General features: G+C 48.8%; 1 protein-coding gene across 4 annotated transcripts in view; it reads left to right on the top strand.

The window, feature by feature from the left end:
* The window catches only part of LOC142591107 (uncharacterized), a 157,775-nt gene that overhangs the window by 14,560 nt on the left and 118,606 nt on the right, over nucleotides 1-24,609 (top strand). For 3 of the 4 annotated variants that reach the window (XR_012830343.1, XR_012830342.1, XM_075703491.1), the window contains exon 2: nucleotides 16,833-16,908. The gene's annotated coding sequence lies outside the window, so the exon portion shown is untranslated. Of the gene's footprint in view, nucleotides 1-16,302; nucleotides 16,322-16,832; nucleotides 16,909-24,609 lie in introns of those variants that run through there. The other variant, XR_012830344.1, reaches the window with a different exon arrangement.

Here is a 24,609-nt window from a genome sequence, read left to right as displayed (position 1 = left end):
CAGCAGCTGCGAAGCAACTGACCACGGCGGCGGTCAGACCTGCGACACAGCAGAGGGTGCTAAGAATCCTTGGCTCCGGACAGGACGCCATTGGAATATGAACCTCGCAACGTTTAATGCTAGAACGTTATGTAGTGAGGCGAGCCTAGCAATGCTATTGGAGGAATTAGAGGGCAGTAAATGGAATATAATACTGCTCACTGAAGTTAGGAGGCCAAAAGAAGCATATACAGTACTAAAAAGCGTTTACCTCCAGTGCTACCGGAGCTTAGCGGTGAGGCGAGAACTAGGAGTCGGATTCCTGATTAATAGGAATATAACTGGTAACCTACAGGAATTTTATAGCATTAACGAGAGGGTCGCTGGTCTTGTTGCGAAACTTAATAAGACGTATAAAATGATGGTTGTAGAGGTCTACGCCCCTACATCCAGTCATGATGACCAGGAAGTTGAAAGCTTTTATGAAGAGGTGGAATCGGCGATGGGTAGAGTTAAAACAAAATACATTATACTGATGGGCGGCTTGAATGCCAATGTTGGCCAGAAGCAAGCTAGAGACAAGGCAGTGGGGGAATATGGCATAGGCACTAGGAATAGCAGGGGAGAGTTATTAGTAGAGTTTGCGGAACAGAATAATAGGCGGATAATGAATACCTTCTTCCGCAAGCGGAATGGCCGAAAGTGGACGTGGAGGAGCCCGAACGGCAAGACTAGAAATGAAATAGACCTCATACTCTGTGCTAACCCTGGTATCATACAAGATGTGGACGTGCTCAGAAAGGTGCGCTGCAGTGACTATAGAATGGCAAGAACTCGAATTAGCCTAGACCTGAGGAGGGAACGGAAGAAACTGGTACATAAGAAGCCGATCAATGAGTTAGCAGTAAGAGGGAAAAAAGAGGATTCCAGATCAAGCTACAGAACAGTTATTCGGCTTTAACTCAGGAAGAGGACCTTTCCAGGAAGAGGAAGCAATGAACGAAAATCTTGTGGACATCATTAAGGAGTGTGCAATAGAAGTCGGTGGTAACCCCCTTACACAGGATACCACTAAGCTATCGCAGGAGACAAACGATCTGATCAAGAAACGCCAATATATGAAAGCCTCTAACCCTACAGCGAGAATAGAACTGGCAGAACTTTCAAAGTTGATGAACAATCGTAAGACAGCTGACATAAGGAAGTATAATATGGATGGAATTGAACAAGCTCTGAGGAACAGAGGAAGCCTAAAAGCAGTGAAGAAGAAACTAGGAATTGGCAAAAATCAGATGTATGCGTTAAGAGACAAAGCCGGCAATATCATTACTAATATCGATGAGATAGTTCAAGTGGCTAAGGAGTTCTATAGAGATTTATACAGTACCAGTGGCACCCACGACGATAATGGAAGAGAGAATAGTCCAGAGGAATTCGAAGTCCCACAGGTGATGCCGGAAGAAGTAAAGAAAGCCTTTGGAGCTATGCAAAGGGGGTAGGCAGCAGGGAAGGATCATGTACCGGCAGATTTACTGAAGGATGGTTAGCAAATTGCTCTCGAGAAACTGACCGCCGTGTTTACGCAATGCCTCGTGACCTCGAGCGTCCCGGAATCTTTGAAGAACGCTATAATAATCCTAATCTAAAAGAAAGGGGACGCCAAAGACTTGAAAAATTATAGACCGATCAGAACAAACAATTTACTAAAGTAATCACAAATAGAATCAGGCACACTTTAGACTTCTGTCAAGCAAAGGACCAGGCAGGTTTACGTAAAGGCTACTCAACAATACACCTTATTCACAATATCAATGAGGTGATAGAGAAATGTGCGGAATATAACCAACCCTTATATATAGCTTTCATTGATTACGAGAAAGCGTTTGATTCTGTCGAAACCTCAGCAGTCATGGAGGCATTACGGAATCAGGGTTTAGCCGAGCCGTATGTAAATGTAGTGAAAGATATCTATAGCGGCTTTACAACCACCGTAATCCTCCATAAAGAAAACAACAAAATCCCAATAAAGAAAGGCGTCAGGCAGGGAGATACGATCTCTCTAATGCTATTCATAGCGTGCTTACAGGAGGTATTCAGAGACCTGGATTGGAAGGAATTGGGGATAAGAGTTAATGGAGAATACATTAGTAACTTGCGATTCGCTGATGATATTGCCTTTGCTTAGTAAGTTAGGGGACCAACTGCAATGCATGCTAACTGACCTGACAGGCAAACCATAAGGATGGGTCTACAAATTAATCTGCTGAAAACTAAAGTAATGTTTAAGAGTCTCGGAAGAGAACAGCAATTTAGAATAGGGTGCGAGGCTTTGGAAGTGGTAATGGAATACATGTACTTGGGGCAGGTAGTGACGGCGAATCCGGATCATGAGACAGAAATAATGAGAAGAATAAGAATGGGCTGGGGTGCGTTTGGCAGGCATTCTCAAACTATGAACAGCAGGTTGCTATTATCCCTCAAGAGAAAAGTGTATTATAGCTGTGTCTAACCAGTACTCACCTACGGGGCAGAAACCTGGAGGCTTACAAAAAGGGTTCTACTAAAATTGAGGACGACGCAACGGGCTATGGAAAGAAGAATGATGGGTGTAACGTTAAGGCATAAGAAAAGAGCAGATTGGGTCAGGGAGCAAACACGAGTTAATGATATCTTAGTTGAAATCAAGAAAAAGAAATGGGTGCATGGGCAGGTCATGTAATGAGGAGGGAAGGTAACCGATGGTCATTAAGGGTTGCAGACTGGATTCCAAGGGAAGGGAAGCGTAGCATGAGGCGGCAGAAAGTTGGATGGGCGGATGAGATGCAGTAGTTTGCGGGGACGACATGGCCAGAATTAGTACATGCCCGGGGTTGTTGGAGAAGTATTGGAGAGGCCTTTGCCCTGCAGTGGGCGTAACGAGGCTGATGTTGATGATGATGACCCACATGTGGAGTTGTAACGTGGCTGTGTTCGACATTGTCTACTGTGCTTTGTAAATCGACTCCCCGTGTTACTTTGCTGTCTTGTGTCTTGTTGTCGATGATTTCTTGTTTGGCATGGCATGGTTTCTACTGAGTCTGTGCCGGAAGCGGATCATCGTGCCGTATAGACACCTTCCTTCTCCAGGTATTGCTGTCCCCACCACATGCTCCAGCACCTTGTCCACGGAAGACGTGAGCGAGATGACGCGCTGGTTGTCGAAGTCTGCTGGTTTGCCCGGTTTCGGGATCAGAATCGTTCATGCCGTTTTCCAGTGTCGGAGGAGCTTGCCCGAATGGCTGCATTCGTTGAAGTAATGGGTTTGGGTCGCGATCGATGCATCGTTTAGGTTGCGTAGCATCTTATTGGTAAAGAGATTGGGGCCAGCTGCTGAGTGGGTGTTGAGCTCTTAGCTCTATCAGAACCTCTGAAGTGGTGTTCTCTCGGTCGAGCCACGCGTTTGGCAGCCCCCGTATGGCGTGTGGGTTTCCGTTGGCGTGTGCGGCAGATGCTTTGCTTCCAGTTTCTTGGTAACAGCGTCCTTTCCTTGTTGCTGTGTGGTGGTGTGCATGTGGTGGGCCCGGCGGTCGCGCTGGTGTCACTGGGCCTTCATTTCGTTTGGAGGGTAGCGAAACAGATTCCTAGTGCAATCGCCATGCAGTTCCCTGTCAACTCGGTCTCCGATTTCGTCCCACTGCTCACAGCACAGGACCATACAGTGGTGTTGATAGGGCCTGTTTAAGTCGGCCACTTTTTTTCGCGATTTGCGATTCAACCGTTGACGCATCCACCACGCCTGTATCGAACGTTTGGCCTCGATCACGTGGGCCAGGCAGTTGTTCATGGCGACCACGTCCTCTTCCGTTTCGATGGTCATAGTGGCCGAGTGCACTGTATCGCAGAGCTCTGCCGTCCAGGTTTCGATGTCTATGGTGGCTTGTGCTGTGGTGGGGCGTCCGTTACGGAAACCGTCCCTGTCTGACCGCTTGTGCGCAAGGGTGTTGCACCGGAATTGTATGTGTGTAGTAATATTAAGGATGTAGTGGTCGTTGCCCAGGTCGACGCCGCTGTTGTGCCATGTTACTTTGTCCGTGTGGTCGTTTTGATGAATGTATGGTATGGTGTGGTGTCTCGTGCTATGGAACTGCCAATACGATTGGGATGAGCATTCCGTGGTCAGGGCACTGTTGTGGTCTAGGTTATCCTGTTATAGGTGCCGTCGTTTGGCCGGTTTCTTCACGCAACCCCACGCTTGATGGGCGGCGTTGAAGTCTCCTCCGATCAGCAACGTGTTGTCTTTCGCTTAGGTGCGGGCTGTGCTAGTAGGGTATTGAATTTATGCGTTTGGTGCATGGGTCTACTGTAGGTGTTGGCGATGCACAGGCTCCCTGTCCTATGTTTGCTTCGGATGATTTCGGCGAAGGTGCATTCCACCCTGCTGCGGCCGTGTTTGAGTTGGCGCTTGACTAACGTGAGGCTTTTGTGGACGAACGTGCAGACGCCCCATCCCTTCGCCAGGCTAACGTGAGTGCGATAGCCAGGGATGGTGGGAGTCGCCGTCGGCGTTTCCTGTAGTAGGATGATGTCGCATTTTTTGTTTACTGCGATGATGTGTTGATGCAGCACTGCTCTCTTGTTGTAAATGCGGCAGTTCCACGGCCAGACCGTAAGGCCCGGTAGCGATACTATTATACATTGGGGCTGGGACATGGTTGTGGCGAAGTCACTGCTTGCGTCTGTTCTTGGAGTTATGGGTGGTTGGGGAATTGCGACGCAAAGATGGGACTTCATAATATGGACTCGAGGGTCTGTTCAATGAAGTCAAAACGCTTTTGTATGGTGTGGAAGGACGTGGTGAACAGCTACTCCAGCCGCGCCAGTCGTTGCTTGGTGACGGCAGCCGTGCTCGCGTAGCTGTTTGCGAGCCATTCCATTTTGGCTTCGAGCTGAGTTTCCAATTGGGTAAGTCTTGGTAATGTCGTGATGAGGTGCGCGCTCGTTTCTTGGGGGTCGGGTCAGTGTTCCTCTCATCTTGGGGCTCGTCTTTCCTTGTGTCCATTGATTGCGTGCGTTGGTTTGACGGCGTGTCAGTGTTCTGCCCGGAGATAACAGCAGGTGTAGGTGTTTCGGATGACTGAGCTGGGCCAGTGGTTGGCGGGGCTCCCTGTACTTGGAGTTCTTTCTTGACATCGGCTAGCTCTTGGCGAAGCTGGCGCGTAGTTTCTACCAGCGTCGCGTTGGTTGTGCGGAGTTGTTCGAGTTCCTTTCAGCTGGGGCTGGTAATCCTCCTCTGCCAGCTGCTCGGAGTGCTTCGACCACTAGTGGCGCACTTGGAGCTAGCGCTACTGCTTGTAACCTCGCCCTTTGCTGCGTCTTATGCGTTAGGTTAAGGTCAGACAAAACTACTAAGCAGGAGTTACTAAGAAGGAGTTTTTACGTTGCCCTAAGGCCAGAGTGAGAGAGTTTCTGAACAACTTCGAAAAGACGACGATACAGGTGAAGAGGCACGAATGGTCCTGGTCAGCTGGTAGAGCTGTTACAGACGGTGGTGAAGCCGCGGCAAGAACGATGTGCTCAAGTTGCCGGTATGTGGACGTATTCCGGAGATTGATTTCAATGTCGTAGTGTTGCTGGCGAACTAGAAGTTGTGGTTCTAATCGAGGTGGTGTAGATGTGACATTGCTAACAGCGTCCACACTACTCAGTACATGCAGGGATGTTTTCTGTGTTGGAAATCGGGTGTCGATTCCGAGATGAGGGAATGCTGGTGTATTTCTTTCGAAGCGTAGGTGGATGCCGTTAGGTTTACCGCATAGACGAAGAGCTTGTGGTTAGGATCGGAAAGTGTGGACCCTTGACGAAGTGGCAAAAGATGTTTAAAGATGAGGTAAGCAGCCAGGGGCCCTATAACATAAAACTATTCCGATACATTTTTATTCCAATCTCCTGACGTCAAATTCACGTACGCGCTCACGGAAGCTTTGGGCTGTGAACTGCAGCTTTGCCTGAGCAGCCCAATCAAACGCTCTCCTCCTTTCTAGGAGGTCAGTTTTGTTTGCCTTCCAAACGAATAAGAGTGCCTGCATTCCGCGGTATTTCTTATCTTATCGGCTGACAAGAGGCGAGGAGCACGCTAAAGTGGAGTGGGTTTCGATGGGGCCGAGCCAGTGCACTAAAAATAGACAATGGGGTGTAGAAGGTGGTGCCGGCACCTATGATTGGTCCGCTTTCCCTTACATTGCGGTGGCTGGTCGAAAATCGCGGCGGCTTGCAACGGAAGGTTAAAAATGTTGATAAAACAGACTCTCAGGAAGGAAGAGTTGGCAGAGCGAGGTCCTAAACGTGCTGAAAGTGCTCAAAAACGTTACACGTCCACGCAGAAAGTGATACGCAAATAAATCTGTGCTCTCAGGGAAGTGCGAGTAGCCAGCGCCTAAACGATCGGCGGCTGCCATCTTTTATTCCTTTCGGAGCGGGACAGCCTGCGGCTATTCAGAGAGATATTCACTTTTGTTTGGCGTATTATTGCATCTTTAACGCATACACGTCACTTTGACGCAACGAGTTTTCGCGGTTTTGTGACGTCAAGTGACACACAGGTGAAGTGGATGCAGCCTGAAACCTTTTTTCCAATAGCGGAAGCTTAATGGCGGAAAGGCGTCGAATCAGAAATAAATATTTTCTTTCGTTCAGTAGAATCACGCATAATCAGTGTGCACTCGTCATGTCGGATTAGAAGCTACCACAGTTTTCGTGACGTCGCATGACAAACAGGCGAAGTGGGAGCGGTCCAAAAAAGTTTTTGTCCAATCGCAGAGTCCTGATTTTTGAATTGCGATAGAAAAGCTTGGAGTACCTCTACGTTATAGCACCCAAGGAGCTGCAGCCCAAAGGCGCTTTACAATATTTGCTGTAATGCTGGCTCGTGTTTCACTGAGAAAATCACGTTGCAATTTGGGGTTATGACCAATTCCTCTCAAAGACTATGATGGGAATTTTATTTACTTATGCTGAATGTCAACCGACTTGCCCAAATCAGCACTCTTTTACAGCACTAACAAGCTCAGATAAATTGAGTTAGCTTTGACCCACTGTAAGAGAAAGCTTCAACTTCGCCTAAGCCCGCAAGTGTTCCATAGTCAAGGACGTGCTAACAATAGTCATAAAGAGAATCCGATGGGTTGCAGAGTAACGCACGTGACAAGAGACCTAATGACACTATTGCGCGTGTAGCAGCAGGCAAAGCCTTGGATTGACACTTGTATTCAAGGCATTTTTTGCTGCGACAGCTGAAGCAGACAGCTGCATTTACGTTTGCCCAAAGCCGACTGCAGCAACATCATACTTTTGTGACAGCGGTGGGAACGATGGTGTGACCAGCATAAAGTCAAATTGGCTAGACACCATTACCATTAGCGCTGTAGCGCGCTTGTGGCGCTGGTGGCTCACTGTCTTGTCCTGATGGTTTGTCGGTTGGCTTATTGGGGCAAGCTAGTTTTAAAAGCAGCGCTGCGCTGTGCAGACCCGCTACTAGGGCAAACGACAAGGGTGTCTACCCGGCTCCGCTAGTGATCGGCGATGCCTTCAGCTATTGAAGCGTCGTAGATATCTTGTAAGCAGTTGATACGCTGCTTTTAGGACAATGAGGCAGCTACGTTATAAAATACGAGTTGCAGCTTCGCAAAAATAATAGCGTGGGTATTTTGGTTTTCATCGCTATTGAGTTGCACTAGTTGTACTAAGCCTTGTGATTAAACCGGTGTCAGGTTGGCGATGAACTTAGAGGGAAATGTGGTGAGCCAAAGCAACCACGTTCTAAAAAACGGCCCATGTCAGATGCGACTTTTTATTAGCGCCACATATATATATATATATATATATATATATATATATATATATATATATATATATATATATATATATATGTGTGTGTGTGTGTGTGTGTGTATTTTTGTGAAGAGGAATGTCCGGCGCTGCAGCCACAGCGCCAGTCGTCCGCGAGGTGCGAGCCCAAAATTGCCTGAGCTGCTCTGGTTGCGACGCGCTGCCTGCTGCTCTCTTGTGCTGTATTCATATTAGATTCTGGTGGAGGTGCTGCAGTTTCCTCCCAAGCTGGAATTACGCACCCCAACTCCACCATCCGTCATTCCTGACGACCTCAGCCCGACGTCCCTACCGGTTACTCCAGCCATCGCATGTGCCAGTGCCCAGCGCCAGCGGGATCCTGATATCTTCAGCGGTACCGATGAGAAAGACGTTGAAGGTTGGCTGGAATCGTATAAACGCGCCCACAACACCAAGAAATGAGACGATCCCCTCAAGCTCGGCAACGCGATCTTGTATTTATCGGGCGTCGCCAAGCTGTGGCTTAAAAACCGTGAAACCGATCTCCACACGTGGGCTAGCTTCAAAGCCGGCATAGCACAAGTTTTCGGCCGCGCTGGCGTGCGCTAAGTTCGCCTGAACAACGCCTAACAAGCCGATCCCAGCAAACTTGTGGAACGTTCACCAGCTACATAGAGGGGATCGCCGAGCTCTGCCGGCGTGTCAACCCGACGATGGCGGTGGCGGAGAAGGCTGGTCACATCATGAAGGAGGAAGAAGAAGAAGGCGCCGACTAGTGCGGACGTGAAAAGATCGGCTCCCGCTTTCGTAAATATTTTCGGTCTGCTTTTTGTGTTACCTACCGCTGAAATGCACGCCATTCGACACGGTTTCTTCTGAGGACTTCCTTCGGTGAGTGGCCGTCGCGCGGAAATTGTGGAACTTTTTGTGTCGACCACGCCGCGGCGACGCTAGGCGCGGGTAGGCTTAAGCCTAACCCTACAAAGAGGGGCATTATGCCCAAGTAGAAATGGTGAGTAGGAGAGGAAATCTCTTCCGAAGAAGCCAACAGCCCAGGCTGGAGGACAGCGTTGGGCAAGAACAAGAAAGCTCGGCAACAAACACGAGTTTTAACGAGCAAGAAAACCCACGTAGGCTCGAAGGGTGGCTGTCGCACGGCTGCCCCGCAAGGCGTGCTGCAACGCCTCGCAGCCTCGTCGAGGCTCCCCAGACTACCTAGGGAGCACAGACGAATTGTTGTCCGTCCAAGGGGCGGGCTGGACGTCAAGAAGATAAGCCAAATCAAGCTGGCTCAAGCCTTGGCCATGGCAGCTGCACTAGCCCCCACATAAACTGAGGGTGACGTAATCTGCCCTAATTTCACTGAGAACGTTCTCGTCGTCTCCACCCCGGAGAAGAAGAACGCCACCGCTTATGCAGGGATCCAGCAAATACGCATAAGCGAAGGATTATACAAAGTGGCCGCATACATCGCGGCTCCCGAGAACACCTGCAAAGGGGTCATACGAGGTGTCGACGCCGACATCAGCGAGGCCCAACTCCAGCGCATGGAAGGCTCTGCAAGTCAAACGAATTAAGAACACCACCACAGTGGTCGTCCTTTTCGACGGCATGAAAGTGCCTAACTATGTCATGTGCGGCGTCAGCCTTCTGCGCTGCACGCTCTACAAGCGCCAAACTGAGGTGTGCTACGCGTGTGGCGGCTTGGGACATCGAGCGGAGGTCTGCGCCAACCCCACCAATGAGAATTTCCGGGGCTGCGGACAAATCTCCCCACTGTTCCATCTGGGTCGCAAGCCCCAAGGGTAGCGTTGGCCTGGCGGTCTGGGGCACAGCGAGAAGCATCCGAAGGTCCTGGCAAAGGATGAGTAGGTCGACTGCTAACAGAACAACTTGTTTATTGTAGCATCGCAAAAGAGCTGCCGGTCAGGTCGACCGAAGTGGAGAGACGGGAGACCACGTTACTCGACGGAAGAAATCGGAGCCTCGCTCTTGGCGTCCGGGGGCAGCTGCTTTTATACTCTCGGAGTCGAGGGCAAGAAGGAACGGCTCGGGATGAGGCGCACGTGACGGTGGCGCACGGACAAGTTGAGACGAGAAGTGAGGCATCCGGCAGGCCGGCGCCGGTCAGACCTCCTCGCTTCACAGTTGGGGAGCTCCTCTCCCCAGCTGCCGCGCTTTGACAAGCGTGGACACCAACACGCACACACGAAGACACGTGGCATTGAAACATGCCTGGACGCGCTTGGCGGGAAGCGTTGCGGCAACGCTGAATGGGCCAAAATGTCCGCCGCTTTGAACGAAGCCCCGGCGTCCGTTGCATCGGCGCTGGCTATACCGCGCTTCCTAGGCGAAACGTAACACTACCCGATGACCACCAGTGTTCGCCGAAGTGCGCGCTTTGCGGAGGTCCGCTTCTTACGGCAGACAAAACGTGTAAGCAGCGATTTCAAGTCCCATATGGCGTACGCAGACGCCGACGGCACCGTAGGCGCGCCATGAACAAGCACCAGCAGCAACAGCTGGCCAAGGAGAACCGACCACGTGGCACCAGCGCGGCAAGAGCCCCCAGGAGGGAGCGCTCCGTCATGCCCTCTGTTCGACAACGCAGCCTCTCCAGAGGGCGCTCTACCTCCCGGGTTCGAATCCAGGAAACGCCAACCTGGGCCGATCGTGTCAAGCCGAAGCAGACGACGCCGGCTTCAAAGGTAACGCAGGTAGCATTGCCGGAGCATAAAGTTGATCCTAGAGTCGCTCAACTCATGCAAGAGAGCGCTCGACTCAAAGCAGAAATACAGCAGATGAGGGCCGACTTTGAGTCGATCCGTAAGCCGTACCCCTCGCAAGTCGAGAAGCAACAGGTGCCCCCCTCATGGGAGCCAAAGGCGCGCTGGGGTAAACGTAGGGCCGCGCCCCCAGAGGGGGACCCTGACTCTATGGAGACCGAGTCCAATAACAAAGACTTAGGAAGCATGCAGCGGGCAATTCAGCAGCTCGCTGAAAGCGTGACTGTCCTCCTTAAAAGGATGGCGTCCCTGGAAAGTGCACAGGCTGCGTTAGCTACGGCTAGACAGCCTTCGAGGGAGCCCCGTCAGGCACCTTTACCCGCAAGTGCCGTCCCCGTCAACAAGACAGTGGAATGGCCAATCCAAGGCAATCACCATGGCGGTCAATCCCAATAAGTTGGTCGTGTGGCAGTGGAACTGTGCCAGTTTCCAACGGCGCAAACCTCCGCTGCAGCAATTCGTTTCGGCACAGGCGGTCAAACCGCACGTAATTCATTTACAAGAAACTCTCGATGACGCGCCCACCTTTCCGGGATACCGGGTTGTATCGATACGGGAGGAAGGAAAGCGGGGTTTAGCAACCTTGGTCGCACGGAAGTGCTCCTTTCAAGCACACAAATTACCAATTGACAAAACTAGGGCGGAAATCATTATGGTCGAAATTATCCCTAACAATTGGCTTAAGAGCAGTGTCTTCCGTTTAAACATATACAGCTCGCCGTCAGATCAACGGCAGGCATTCGCCACGATCATGACAAAGGCGGTGGCCCTGAGCAAGTGAGCCCCCATAGTGATAGCGGGTGACTTCAATGCCCCCAACAATGCCTGGGGATACCCCCACCAATCCACCAAGGGCAATCTCCTTGTCCAGGCAGTTGCTGACTGCTCACTGGAATTGATTGCGGGCAGCGACCACTTCATTGTGGAGATTACCCTAATGATTAGCACACCCCCTACCAGGGAATTTAAAGTGACGAATTGGGATGCCTTCCGGAAAATACGGAAGGCGGACCAGACCGACTACGATAATCTCGATAGTCAGTTCACAAGACTACAGAAGGACGTACAAGCTGCGACAAAGGTGGTTAAGACCGACCTAAAGGTAGATCGTATGGACGCGCGCCTTGGGCACCTGCTAGCAGCCAAAAACTCCATCCTGCGCCGCTGGAGAACGCACAGACTCCACCGCCGGCTTCGTAAGAAAATTGTGGAGCTCAATTGTGCAACTGAAACTAATTCCATCGAACTGTCCAAACAACAATGGAATGAAGTGTGCTCCTCGGTTGATGGGCAGATGAGAACGGGGGGCAAATGGAACCTGCTCAAACACTTACACGACGATTCGCAAACCAAAAGCAATCGGAGACTAGCCATCGATCGCATAGTTCATAAAAGGCGGCGGGCGTATTTGAACACGTCCTCTTGCAAGAGTTGGCCGAAAAGTATCGTCCGCTGGGCAACTCCGGTGACGGGGATTATCCTTGTTCTCAGGGGGGAGCGGTGGGGGAGCTCGACGCCCCCTTCACGGAATCCGAAATCTGGGAGCTGCTCCAAACGCTCAAAGGTTGCTCTGCACCGGGCCCGGATGGCATATCCAATAAGCTCCTCCGCAACTTCGACGAACAATCAGTTGCGCTGCTCACCGGGGAGGTCAATAAAATTTGGGAAACGGGCCTCGTCGCTGACTCCTGGAAGACAGCCTCAGAGGTGCTCATCCTGAAACCAGGCAAACCTCTTGCGCCGGAGAACATGCGACCCATTAGTTTACGTCCTGCGTGGGTAAGGTCGCCGAACATGCCACTCACAACCGTATATCTAGGCATATAGAAAGTAAAGAGTTATTCCCTCGCAACATGGTCGGCTTTCGGCCGGCACTCTCCACACAGGACGTCATGTTACTTATAAAGAGGAAAATTATTGATGAGGACACTAGAGACACTCGGGGCATCCTTGCTCTAGACTTGTCCAAGGCTTTTGATAACATCTCGCGCCGGTTCGTGCTAGACGCCATCTCGGACCTGGGCCTGGGGCGACGATTCCATGCGTACGTTAGCTCCTTCCTCAGGGATCGAAAGGCCACTGTCAAAATAGGGCATACCAAATACAAGGAAGTTACACTGGAAGCGAGAGGCATCCCGCAAGGGGCGGTCATCTCTCCTCTACTGTTTAACATAGCCATTAAGGGCCTCTCGGACAAACTAACCACAGTAAGAGGAATGGGTCACGCCCTCTACGCGGATGATATTATCGTGTGGTGCATGGGAGGGTCTGACGCTGCAGTTGAGAGTGGGCTCCAAGAGGCGCTCGACATCACACAACACTTCCCACTAGACACGGGCCTGAGTCTGTCGCCAACCAAGTCCGAACTTCTATAGGATATGCCCACCCGACGGGGGGTGAAGTGCTCCACACCCTTAGATCAAGTTCCCATAGCCCTTTATACGAGGGACGGACAACAATTCCACAGAGTGGATACCATCAGGGTCCTCGGACTCTTGCTGGAATCTCGTGGGGGTAACTCAGAGACTATAGCCCGCATTACCTCCAAGACGGAGAATATGCTCCGGCTTATCCTCAGGATCTCGAACCGCAGAGGGGTTTAAGCGAGAGCAATCTCCTCGGACTCTACCACGCGTTTATGATGAGCCACGTTAACTATGTAGCCTCCGCGTTGCGCTGATCTAAACGGGATGAGACCAAAATCAACGCCCTCATGCGCAAAAGCATCAAGCGCGAGCTGGGTTTACCACTCTCTACCAGCACCACGCGCCTCATGCAACTAGGCATGCACAACATGCTATCAGAGGTGATTCAGGCTCAACGAGTGATCCAAATAATACGACTCTCAGTATCGTGAGCGGGAAGACGCATCCTCGAATCTGCTGGATGCGGTCACCAGGAGATCATGGAGCGCAACGTGACCCTGTCACCCGTGCTCCGAGATTCGTTCAAGGTAGATCGCATGCCACGTAACGTCCACCCTCAATACAATGTAGGGCGCCGGGTAGCCAAGGCTCGTTCCCTGTTAAAAGCGGCTGCGGCCACTCCGAATCTGGCATGTTTTGTTGATGCCGCCCAGTATGAGCGCTCTGATCCCTCTGCCGTAGTTTCGGTTGACTCCAACGGCACTCTCATTAATTCAGCGTCCGTGCGGAAAGTTTCTGTAACAGTAGCCGAGCAGGTTGCTATAGCTATAGCACTGAAGGACCCTCTACGTCTCGATATCTTTACAGACTCCAGGTCTGCAGCCCGAGCTTTCGCCTCCGGCTCGATGTCAAAGGAGGCGGCGGCCATCCTCGGCAGCGAGGGGGCTGCTGATTTTCACAGCATCAAATGGTTCCCGACCCACATGGGAATCAATGTGCCCTCTGAAGTTTTTAACGCCAATGAGTTGGCTCATGACTGTGCGCGAGGTCTTACACACCGCGGCGGTTCAGGTGGACTCACGGGCGGCGACTTAGGACTGCACAGGGATTCACTTCAGACCTTCCATGAAATCTTGGCACATTATCGACTCGCTAGACGGGTCTTTCCGCTACCACGCCCTAAAATTAATAGACCGATAGGGGCCGATTCAGTCACTTTGCGCCTAATGTAGAACCCCAGTGTCCCGACTGTGGGGAGGCGCACTGCTCCCTATCCCATTTGCTCTGGCAATGCCCTGCGTTACGCAGCTCATCGCTAACCACTCTAACCGACTGGGAGGCAGCCCTTAAAAGCGGCGACCTCTCAGAGCAACTACGGGCTGTCCAGAGGGCCTGCGGCAGGGCGGAGGACCACGATCTTCCTACCCCAACGTGGGTGTGGCCCGCGCCGGCTACGGGGACTAACTGAAATGGGAGGTACCCTAACGCTGTTCCTCAGGACCAATAGTAAAGTTCTTTCTCTGTCTGTCTGTCTGTCTGTTTGTCTGTCTTTCATATGCTGCCGTCCAAAAACCAAGGCACTGTTTCTCGTTGGACGAGCTCTGCAGGCAGTGTCTGCGCATGCGGCGCCCCCCTGCGTCCGGCGAAACTCTCACGAGCATGACCGCGGCTCCTTAGATGGACTCCCTGCTTTCCCAGATAAAAGAGTTCGTCCATGCTGAGGTCGCTCGTCAGCTTTCGCTGCTGTCCGCAGCCACGCCACCACACTCGTCTTTGCCGGCCAACCTTCGCCAGGTCATCCACGAGCAAGGTTGCGCAGCTCTTTGAGTGTGTGGATGGATGGGGGGGTGTGATGAAAAGGCAGGTCTGATGTTTTAAAATCTGATTCTCCGATCACAGAAACCCGATGAGATGACCATTGGCCCACAAAAGCATACCTGAAAATGCAGAAATGAAAATTATTACTTGTTTACCTTGTCAATGCCAGAGCTTCAAAGCTTCTCGCACGTGAGTCACGTCACCTGGCAACAATTTACTTATAGAAAGAAAGTGCGCATATCCTATAAATGGTAAATAAGTGACAACTTACCGAACGTGTTCGTCGCCAAAATTTGTTGAGTTTATGGTATTACATGATCACCGCCATTCCTGCTTCGTCCTGATTTTGAGCAGACCAGCATCATACATTGTTTATCGTATCAATTACATCGTTATCACTTCCTTTTCTATAATATCTTTGTTGACGCTGTTGCGTAATTTTCCGTCTTTGTAAATTCGCTCTCGTAACGGCTTCTCATTCTATTTTCGCCACGTTTTAGTCGTGCCGCTGTCCGCCTGCTGTCAATAACAAACTGTTGTCCTCATTTCCTTGGGATCATGACATGGTTTTGAAGCCTCTGTGTTTACATGATTATCGTTGCGCCACAGTCACCACCGTCGACGAAAGTGCCGTCGTCACTTTCGTCAGAATCCTGAACTCGTCACTCAATATATCGTCATCGCTCCGTCGGCATGATATACTTATCGTCACTTCATTGTACTCAAGCAGTGGTCGTCTGGAATTCACGGTTATATCATTATGATTCCGGCATTGTCAACCTGTCGTCTTCCCTCTATTCAGTTCGCATAGTTCACGTCCCTCCTATTGACGCTAAAGCGTATTTATTCAGCCGTCGTTAACCTGTCGTGGTCAAGAAGTAGAGGACAAGTCAACAGGAAAGAGACAGATCAAATGGTTATTATTTATGAGGTTGGGCGCCTTCTTCGCATGGTCGAATCCTTTGTTCAAGGCACTATTGGCTCGCACCACTCGCTGTGCCCGCTGAATAAATTGTTGCTGCTCGTGATGATCTAAACTGGGCAGCGCTGTCCATGGAGGAAAGAAACAAAATAGGAGAGGCCCTCATGTCACGTTTTTGAAGCCGGAAGTCAGCCATGTTGGCTGGACGTATCCCTTTGCACTACTAATAAGCTCGGCAGAGCCGATAGCAGCGAGAACATTGAATTTGCATTGCTACGAGTCATGGGAAGTGTGTGGTGTCGACGCGCGTCAGTACAAAGCCTACGACTTTTTTTACGCGTTTTAGTGAATCTGACGCGCTCGCGTACTTTTCAGTGGCAAGTGGAAGTTGATGACGAATATACGCACTTTGATTACTTGACTGTCTCTTTTGCGGGCTGACATTCTAACTCATTTTCACATACAAGGTTCAACCTTACACTTCCCACTGCAAAGTCAGCTTGGTTCGCGAAGAAAATGTGCGGCGAGAAAAACGCGGGCCGAAAGAGTTGTCTGACTTTTCAGAGGCCTAGAGCAGCTGCAACAGCTGTATGAACGTGCTTGCTACGGCCATGTTACCGTTTAAGGTAAGTGCCCAGTGCTGCTTTGCGAAAAATAGCACTCGACTTTAGCTACACATTCTCTAACACGTCTATGGTGGCTGCGGCCTGTTGTACGCTTTCCTTCCTCCATGACGCGGTCTCTCAGCGGAAATGTGAATTCGATAGAATAGGGGAGTAGCCCGGACGGTGTGGGCATCCCCAGGTAAAGTGATATAATTAGGACTTACAGCTTGCAGCTCCGGTGCTACATCAAAATTTTATATTGATAGCAGCGAAATGACCTCGTCGTGTGAAAACACCTTACTCTAGTAAGACAGGTTAACGACCCAACAGTGCCGACTTCTGGAGGTGACATCATTACATGCAGCGCTCAGGATAATTATGTTGACACTGCACAATATTCTGCCATGATGACAGCTGTGGTTCGAAGGGCAGTAATTTGCAATTTGCTACAAAATATCCTCAGGTGTGCTTTTCACAAAAAGCGTCCCCCCAAACATAAAATGCACTTGACCTCCTTGGTTTTCTTTTACAGCTGAAAATGAAGATCTCGCTGGGTATTTTGTTTCTTTTACCGACAGTCTCTCAAGCGGGAAATTCTTACGGATGGCGTAAGTTGAAATTTTTCGGTCACACTCCCAGGTATTTTACGTCTCTTTTCACAGACAATTTTCTTTACTTTCTGAGACATTCACGTTCTACAAGCTATCAGTAAGAAACAGTTTGTCATGCGTGTTTTCTATTGTGCTTTTTATTTTGTATATATTATACTATCCTAGGACAGCACTACCATACTGTATGTAGTCGTTATTTCTGCGTCGAGACGTCATTTCAAAATTATTTGACCTATGGTATGTTGCACAAAATGTTAGGTTAGATTTTATATAGCCTTTAGAACTCATTGCCAATTACACAGCCCTACTTTTTTTACCAATCTTCATGAATCTATTAAAAACACATTTATACATATACACGACACTTGTGTGTAGTTTAAGTGCTTCAGATGCATACTGATTCGATTATAAGCCATTATACAGATGCAGGAACAGAGGTGCAAAGATAGTACATAACGACTCCCAACAAAGTCCGGCCAATTTACACATCCACAAAGGTGTTTCACATGGTTCGACAGCAGATACGAAAACCATGAGGTTCGTCACCTTCTCATTGCCATTTTCCCTGCCGTCTAGAGACTCCTCAATAGAGGTACACGTTGAAGCAAAGAAGTACGCTATGCACATGCCATAGCTATGGGCAGTGGCGTATACAGGAGCCAACAACCACTGCAGCTGCATCAACACCAACTAGCCAATCTTTCTGCGTGTATATGCAAATTGTACTGCGCGAAATTACCTGTAATTTCTAATGAAAGACCATACACGGTTTGTCTTGAGGAAGACAGCTTCCTGTGAGAAAATGACGGTCACTGGCACAGCCTCCTTCAGACAAGACGCATTGCCTCCAAGGTTACTTATAATAGTCTGTGACTTCACCAAACAGGGAATGTGTAATGGGCAAATCTACCATTGGAAAAGAGGATCGCTGGGAGAAGAGAGGAAGATGAAGCGATGAGGCTGCGCACGTGACCAGAATTTTACATAGGTTCCTAGGCTCCCATATGATTGAATGCCGAGAAGGAGTGCCACTGGCAGATGCAAGTGTGGATAGAGGCAGTGTCAGGAGAGAAGCTCGCCTCTTCGCAGCATGTCTGTGCCATATTTTACATCCAGCCCATATTTTGCATCACCTATCCAGTTTTTATACGTATTGCTAAATAATGATCCCTCTACAGCACTCAGCAAGAACTAAATACCCAATAAACATGTCGAAGGCGTTCAAAATCGCGCCGCGCCTTATCACGCCATAGTACAATCGCTAGAAAAGCGTCCTACTTCATCCTGCTCATTGTCGGAGTACAACTGGGATATGTTTTTTGACAGCTTATATGAAAACTTCCCCAGCCGATGCAATGATTTGTTCCCTTCATCATGTAGCTCACGGCCGCTGTTTAAACGTTATCTGTTCGAAATTTAAAGAACAAGAGACTCATTACTAATGCAGTCACGTGCAAAAAATTTGCTTGATGTTAATATATCTATAGTTGAAGTTGTGAAATATAATTCTTATGATTCAGAACTTCCTACGCGTGTAACTAAGCAGTATTAATACATATAAATATTATGTTTTAGGTTATTATTAGGTTTTAGGTTACGAAATATTAGGTATTAGGTTTTCACCACGTCGTCGTGTGCTTGTCATGATGGAAGAATATTTTATGTGCTCTTCCATATGTAGTGACCGGCTGGTTTATTAAGGATAAATGAATGAATGAATGAATGAATTCTACAAGTGAAATTACTGATTGGGCCTGTCAAAGAGCTGTTCACCAGATGAGTGATTCGTCGGATGCTACGGGAAAAGTTGCTTTGCGCCACCTGAAGTATTGTATGTAATAGCTTTGCCAACACAAAAAATACGTTTTATCTTTCTTTTTTCATTTAAAGAGGCGTGTATTTAACGAATTAGGTGTGTCACAAACCACACAAGATTCATATGGGGCTTCTTAGAAAGATTCTTTCACTACTGAAAAAAAAAAGTCCGCTAGAACTCTTGTCTCGATGAATGCGGACATTTATGTAATTGAGGCAACTTTCACAATGTATCGAAACAACGCATTGCTCCTGCGAAAGGCGTCAGGTATGGAATCTGTAAGACAGCTGGCTGCTTTCAAGCGCTTCTCTTTGGACACGCTGCTCCATCTTGCTGTGCCGCAGCAAATTCCACACGTAGAGCGTGCAAGTATATACACTGAGACAAAATTGTCGGCATATATATGACGCAGGTTTGGTTCTGCCCCATTACAAAATAAATTTAAATTATTTCTTGTTTTCTTCAGTGGCGGGAGCCACATTCCCAGTGGCACATACCGATTGGCAAAGTTTGCGTCAGGGAGGTCCATTGAAGAGCGACATGTACCCGCTCACTTATAGGTGGCGAAAGAGACGTTGGCGAAAGAGACGTTCCTCGTAGAGCATATGCTCAGTGACACATACTCAGTGGCCTGACTTGGCGTGACATTAGTGTGTTCAAGAGAGTGGTACATAACTTTTGTCGCACATACCCAGTAGCACATTTCGAGCAGGGCTTAACGTCTCCCTTCAGCAGAGGGAACCTTCATAGGGCGGCGACCAGTATTACGCGCATAAACACCTATATATATATATATATATATATATATATATATATATATATATATATATATATATATATATATATATATATATATATATATATATATATATATATATATATATATATATAGATATATATATATATATATATATATATATATATATATATAGATATATATATATATATATATATATATATATATATATATATATATATGTTGAATTACAGGATGTGGCACGGAAACAGCTCAAATAGTAGAAACAGGTTCGAAATCTACCTGGATGATATTGACCTTCCGCACAAGGACGGCCCTTCACCCCGGCGGCGGTCACATGTGTTTTTCGTGCGGACTTGTATTCTCTATACATAGATATATACAAATATATATATATATATATATATACATATATATATATATATATATATGACAACCTTCTAGCGTTGAACTTTGCCAGGTTCAGATTCCAATGGTGGCCTGTCAGGGCCGAGAGATTCTTAGCACCCTCTGCTGCGTCACAGGTCTGACCGCCGCCGTGGTCCGTTCCTTCGCAGCTGCTGGGGACTGAGGGCCGGGGTTTGACTGTTGTATTCATATAAGAGGCTGTTGCCAAGTACTGCACCAGGCAGGGCAATCCTGCTTGGGTGAGGGAGTGCGTTGACGATTCTGGTCACCGGGATCACGCTGCACTCCGGGCCTGTTTACGCAATCCCAATAAAGAACGGCGTCAGGCAGGGGGATACGATCTCTCCAATGCTAGTCACAGCGTGTTTACAGGAGGTATTCAGAAACCTGGATTGGGAAGAATTGCGGATAAGAGTTAATAAAGAATGCCTTACTAACTTATGATTAGCTGATGATATTGCCTTGCTTAGTAACTCAGGGGACCCATTGCAATGCATGTGCACTGACCTGGAGAGGCAAAGCAGAAGAGTGGGTCTAAAGATTAATTTGCTAAAAACTAAAGTAATGTATAACAGTCTCTGAAGAAAATAGCAATTTACAATAGGTAGCGAGGCACTGGAAGTGGTAAGGGAATACATCTATTTAGGGAAGGTAGTGGCCGCGGATCATGAGAGTGAAATAATTAGAAGAATAAGGATGGGCTGGGGTGTGTTTGGCAGGCATTCTCAGAACATGAGCAGCAGGTTGCCATTATCCCTCAAGACAAAAGTGTAAAACAGCTGTGCCTTACCAGTACTCACGTACGGGGCAGAAATCTGGAGGCTTACGAAAAGGGTTCTACTTAAATAGAGGTAGACGAAACGCGCTGTAGAAAGAAGAATGTTGGCTGTAACGTTAAAAGATAAGAAAAGAGCAGATTGGGTGAGGGAACAAACGCGAGTTATTGACATTTAATTGAAATCAAGAAAAATAAATGGGCGTGGGCAGTACATGTAATGAGGAGGGCAGATAACCGATGGTCAATAAGGGTTACGGACTGGATTCTAAGGCAAGGAAAGCATAGCAGGGGGCGGCAGGAAGTTAGGTGTGCGGATAAGATTAAGAAGTTTGCAGGGACAACATGGCAACAACTAGTACATAACTGGGGTAGTTGGAAAAGTATGGGATAGGCTTTCGCCCTGCAGTAGCCGTAATCAGGCTGATGATGATGATGATGTACATCACTGCATTCCAATGCTTCAAGTATGGCACCAGGAAGAACGTTTTCATTGGTTACCTTTATACGTAAAAACATTGCCACAGATAACCTCTTACATGTCTTTTGGTGTTGAGCATAGGGTACGAGTTCGATAACGTTGTCGATCGAACATCGCTGACGTTGAAACCTAGCCATGACATCTGGGTAGATTACGCAATGTTCAAAGTACCACTCAAGTCAGGCGAGGATGATTGGCTCCATTACCTTCCCGAATTAGCTTGCCAGTGCAATTGGTCGGTATGAAGTAGTCTCTAAGGCCGACTTGCCATGCTTAAGAAGCGGTACCAGGTGGCTGATCTTCCAGTCTTGAGGAACTTTGCTGTCCTGTCAGGACTCTGTATAGATATTAAGGGGTGCATTTCGTGCCCGTTCACCAAGGTTGCATAGCATATGGTGAGATATGTCATCCGGACCAGACGGCGACAACCGATTACAAAGGGCGAGCGCCGCGTCAAGCCCTTTAGTCGTGAAAGGCATATCCAAGCGTGAATCTCGTGAATCGGGAATGCGGTTCAATGTGCACAAACCTGTGCAAGTTGGCTGGCCTGCAGTCATAGCACGGAAGTCTTCCGCAACATCAATGTCTTGTCGGCGCTGGAATGGCGCTAGGGACTTAAACGAAAAACGTTGTTCCGGAAGAGGACATAGACCTCGCACAGTTCTCCATATATGAGATAGCGGTTTGCGGGGATCTAGCGACGCCCGAAATTTTGACCACTGGTGTGCCTCTAGTTTATTGATGCGGCGCTGTATCTTCTTTTGCAGTCGCCGGGCTGTGCTTAGATCCTGAATTGACTTAGTGCGTCATATGTTCTTTCAGCACGACGGCGAATCGCACGAAGCCGTTCCAATTCCATGTAGAATTCAGAATACCTTGGGGGGAGAACACGTGAGTGTGCGCGTGACTGTCTGTGCCGTTTTCTCTATAGCTTGTTGAAGTTCACAAGCATGGCCTTTGTGACAAGCGTCCTCAATCTCGGATTTAAAGGGATACGGAATAAAAATTCAACAAAATTGCGAAAGCACCACAATTGCATTCCTAAGACATGATCGTTCTTGTATATAGTCATTATTCGGGTTATTTTCGGGCGTACTATTTTCGGGTTTATATTCGGGCTTTATTTCTTACGCTCTGCTAGCGGGCACCTGGCCACACGCAACGCGCTCCTCACAACAAGCCGGCGGATCTGACGTCACATCTACCTTCAGCAGCGACAGGGCGAACTTACCGGCTTCGGGCTGTTTTGTTTTCTCCGCGTTGCACCGTGCGCAATGCTAAGTTCTAGTGAGAGTGATCACATGAGGGGACATTGTGACTCTGACTTCGATAAGCGGCCTAGTGAACAACCGCCAACGACCGGAACGAACGGCATTCGGGTAGCACTCCATCAGAGGTAGCAACTGGTACTGCAGGTTCAGGTGAGGGAGGAGGTGCGTTGCGCTCTGGTGGCTGCTAGGGTGCCTCGATGTCCTCCTCGCCCACCGCTCCGTACAGAGTGGAGACAACCGCGACGACTACTATGGCGTGGGCCACACGAATCGAGGACGCCGTAGCAGACGCCCTTGGTGGACGCCCTAGGGATGCGTTGCGGCGCTCATGTTTATTGTGTGCGGTTTGGCACTACTTTACTGGCCTTCCTTCCGCTACGCTGATCTCTGGTGTTTGCGATAGCAGAGCCGCGCATATTCGCCTTCTCTTTTCAAACGCGCCTATGCGTTTCCTCGAGAAAACAGGCGGCACAGCGTCAGGCTTGAGGTGGTGCCTTTTCAATGATACCCCGAGGCGTCGCTATCGCTCGCAATGGGCGGGAAGCAATGAGGCAGGTAACTGTGACGCAATATCCGGTTTTGCCGGAGCCCTCAGAGGACGCCGCTGGGTGCGGTGATTTGAGAAATATTCATTAAAAAAATACTTTTCGCTCATTTCTGTCACTGAAACCAGAAATACTGGCGATAAATTTTTTATTCAGTATCTCTAAAGATAGTCCAATCTATCTTCGTATCGGGGTGGACGTATATGTGTCCGACATCCCCTTGATCTTGAGGTAAGTGGGGATGTGGTCGCTTCCGTGCGTTTCAATGTCAAAAAACCACTTAACATGTGCGGCTAGGCGGTGGCAGACGAAAGTCAAATCGAGGCAGCTGCTGCGCGTTATTCCCCGCAGAAACGTTGGACTCGCGTCATTCAGCAGGTAGAGACCGTTGTTGGAAACTAATGATGCTAGTCGTCATGCCGTCGCGTTAACCTTTGAGCTTGCCCAAATGGTATGGTGTGCGTTGAAGTCCTCGGTGATAATCCTTGGACCGGGTTGTGCTTTTAAGATGTCTTCTAGTCTTTTGGTTTCAAATCGACTTGATGGAAAGAGGTACACCCCCAAGAGTAGAGTGCAAAGGTGACTTCCCTATTTTTAACAGTCATGCACACACACTGATTGTCGTCATCAGGTTGCTCCGTATCGACGACGCAAGTGAGCTCAAGGCAAATGCGCACGACGACCTTGCTACTTCTGCTGTCGCTTGATGAGACTGTTGTCTCGTAGCCGGATAGTCTCATTGGATGTAATAATCTTGGTTCGCAGATGACATTGATTGGAAATCGGTTAGTGAGAAAAAAATTGTCGAAAATCGACCTTGCGAGATTTTATACCTCTCGCGTTCCACTGAAGGATCGACGCTTCTCTGACCTCCTTACATGCCCACTTGAGAATTGTTAAAGAGGTAATAGCGACACTTTTCTAGGGTCCGCCCTTAGAAGGACGTGTGTTCGCCAGCTCCAGTCTAGTTACGAGAATCAGGTCCAGTGGCTTTCAAATGCCTATTCATCAGATAGCTCTCTATTAACTAGTTAGGACTGTCAGGAATACCGTAGTCCGAGCCTCCCAAACCTTTTAGTTTCACTGATGGGTGCGCAGTGGTTACTGCCCAATTAAATACTACTCCCGATCCCAGCTGTCGCCCCGCGAATCAAATATAACATGTACTGTTGTTAATCAACCGGTTGTCCTCATTGCTCTCACTAATCCAGCGACGGAGCCAACTTTCCCTCCTCTCGACTCTTCTTGCTCTCTCCTGACAAGTTGCATCCAGCCCAGACCTTTCACCTACTTTAACTTTAGGTCTACTCGCTGTGTTAAAAAAAGATGCTTTGTTTGACGTCCAATCACCCGGCCTCAGTGAGACCCTTTGGCAACTCTTCGCATTCAGACCGATGACTGCCGCATCGTTCACCGTCGTCCATGTAGGGTCTTTCTTAGCAAGTGCAGCGTTACCGAAAAAACTGTCCGACATGCTTGAACGTGATGTGACACGCCCTTGCTGAAGTCGCTGGTACTCTTCAGTGGTTCTTGTAGAGAAAAAGAGGGCTAGGTACACTTTTGCGTCGACTAACGAGGCCTGAACAAACATCGCACGCAATAACCCTCATCCCCTCCCACGGCACCAATTGATGACGCGTCTCAC

Source organism: Dermacentor variabilis, chromosome 8 (assembly GCF_050947875.1).
Source record: "Dermacentor variabilis isolate Ectoservices chromosome 8, ASM5094787v1, whole genome shotgun sequence".
Lineage (NCBI taxonomy): Eukaryota > Metazoa > Arthropoda > Arachnida > Ixodida > Ixodidae > Dermacentor > Dermacentor variabilis.
This window is presented reverse-complemented; position numbering and strand designations above follow the sequence as displayed.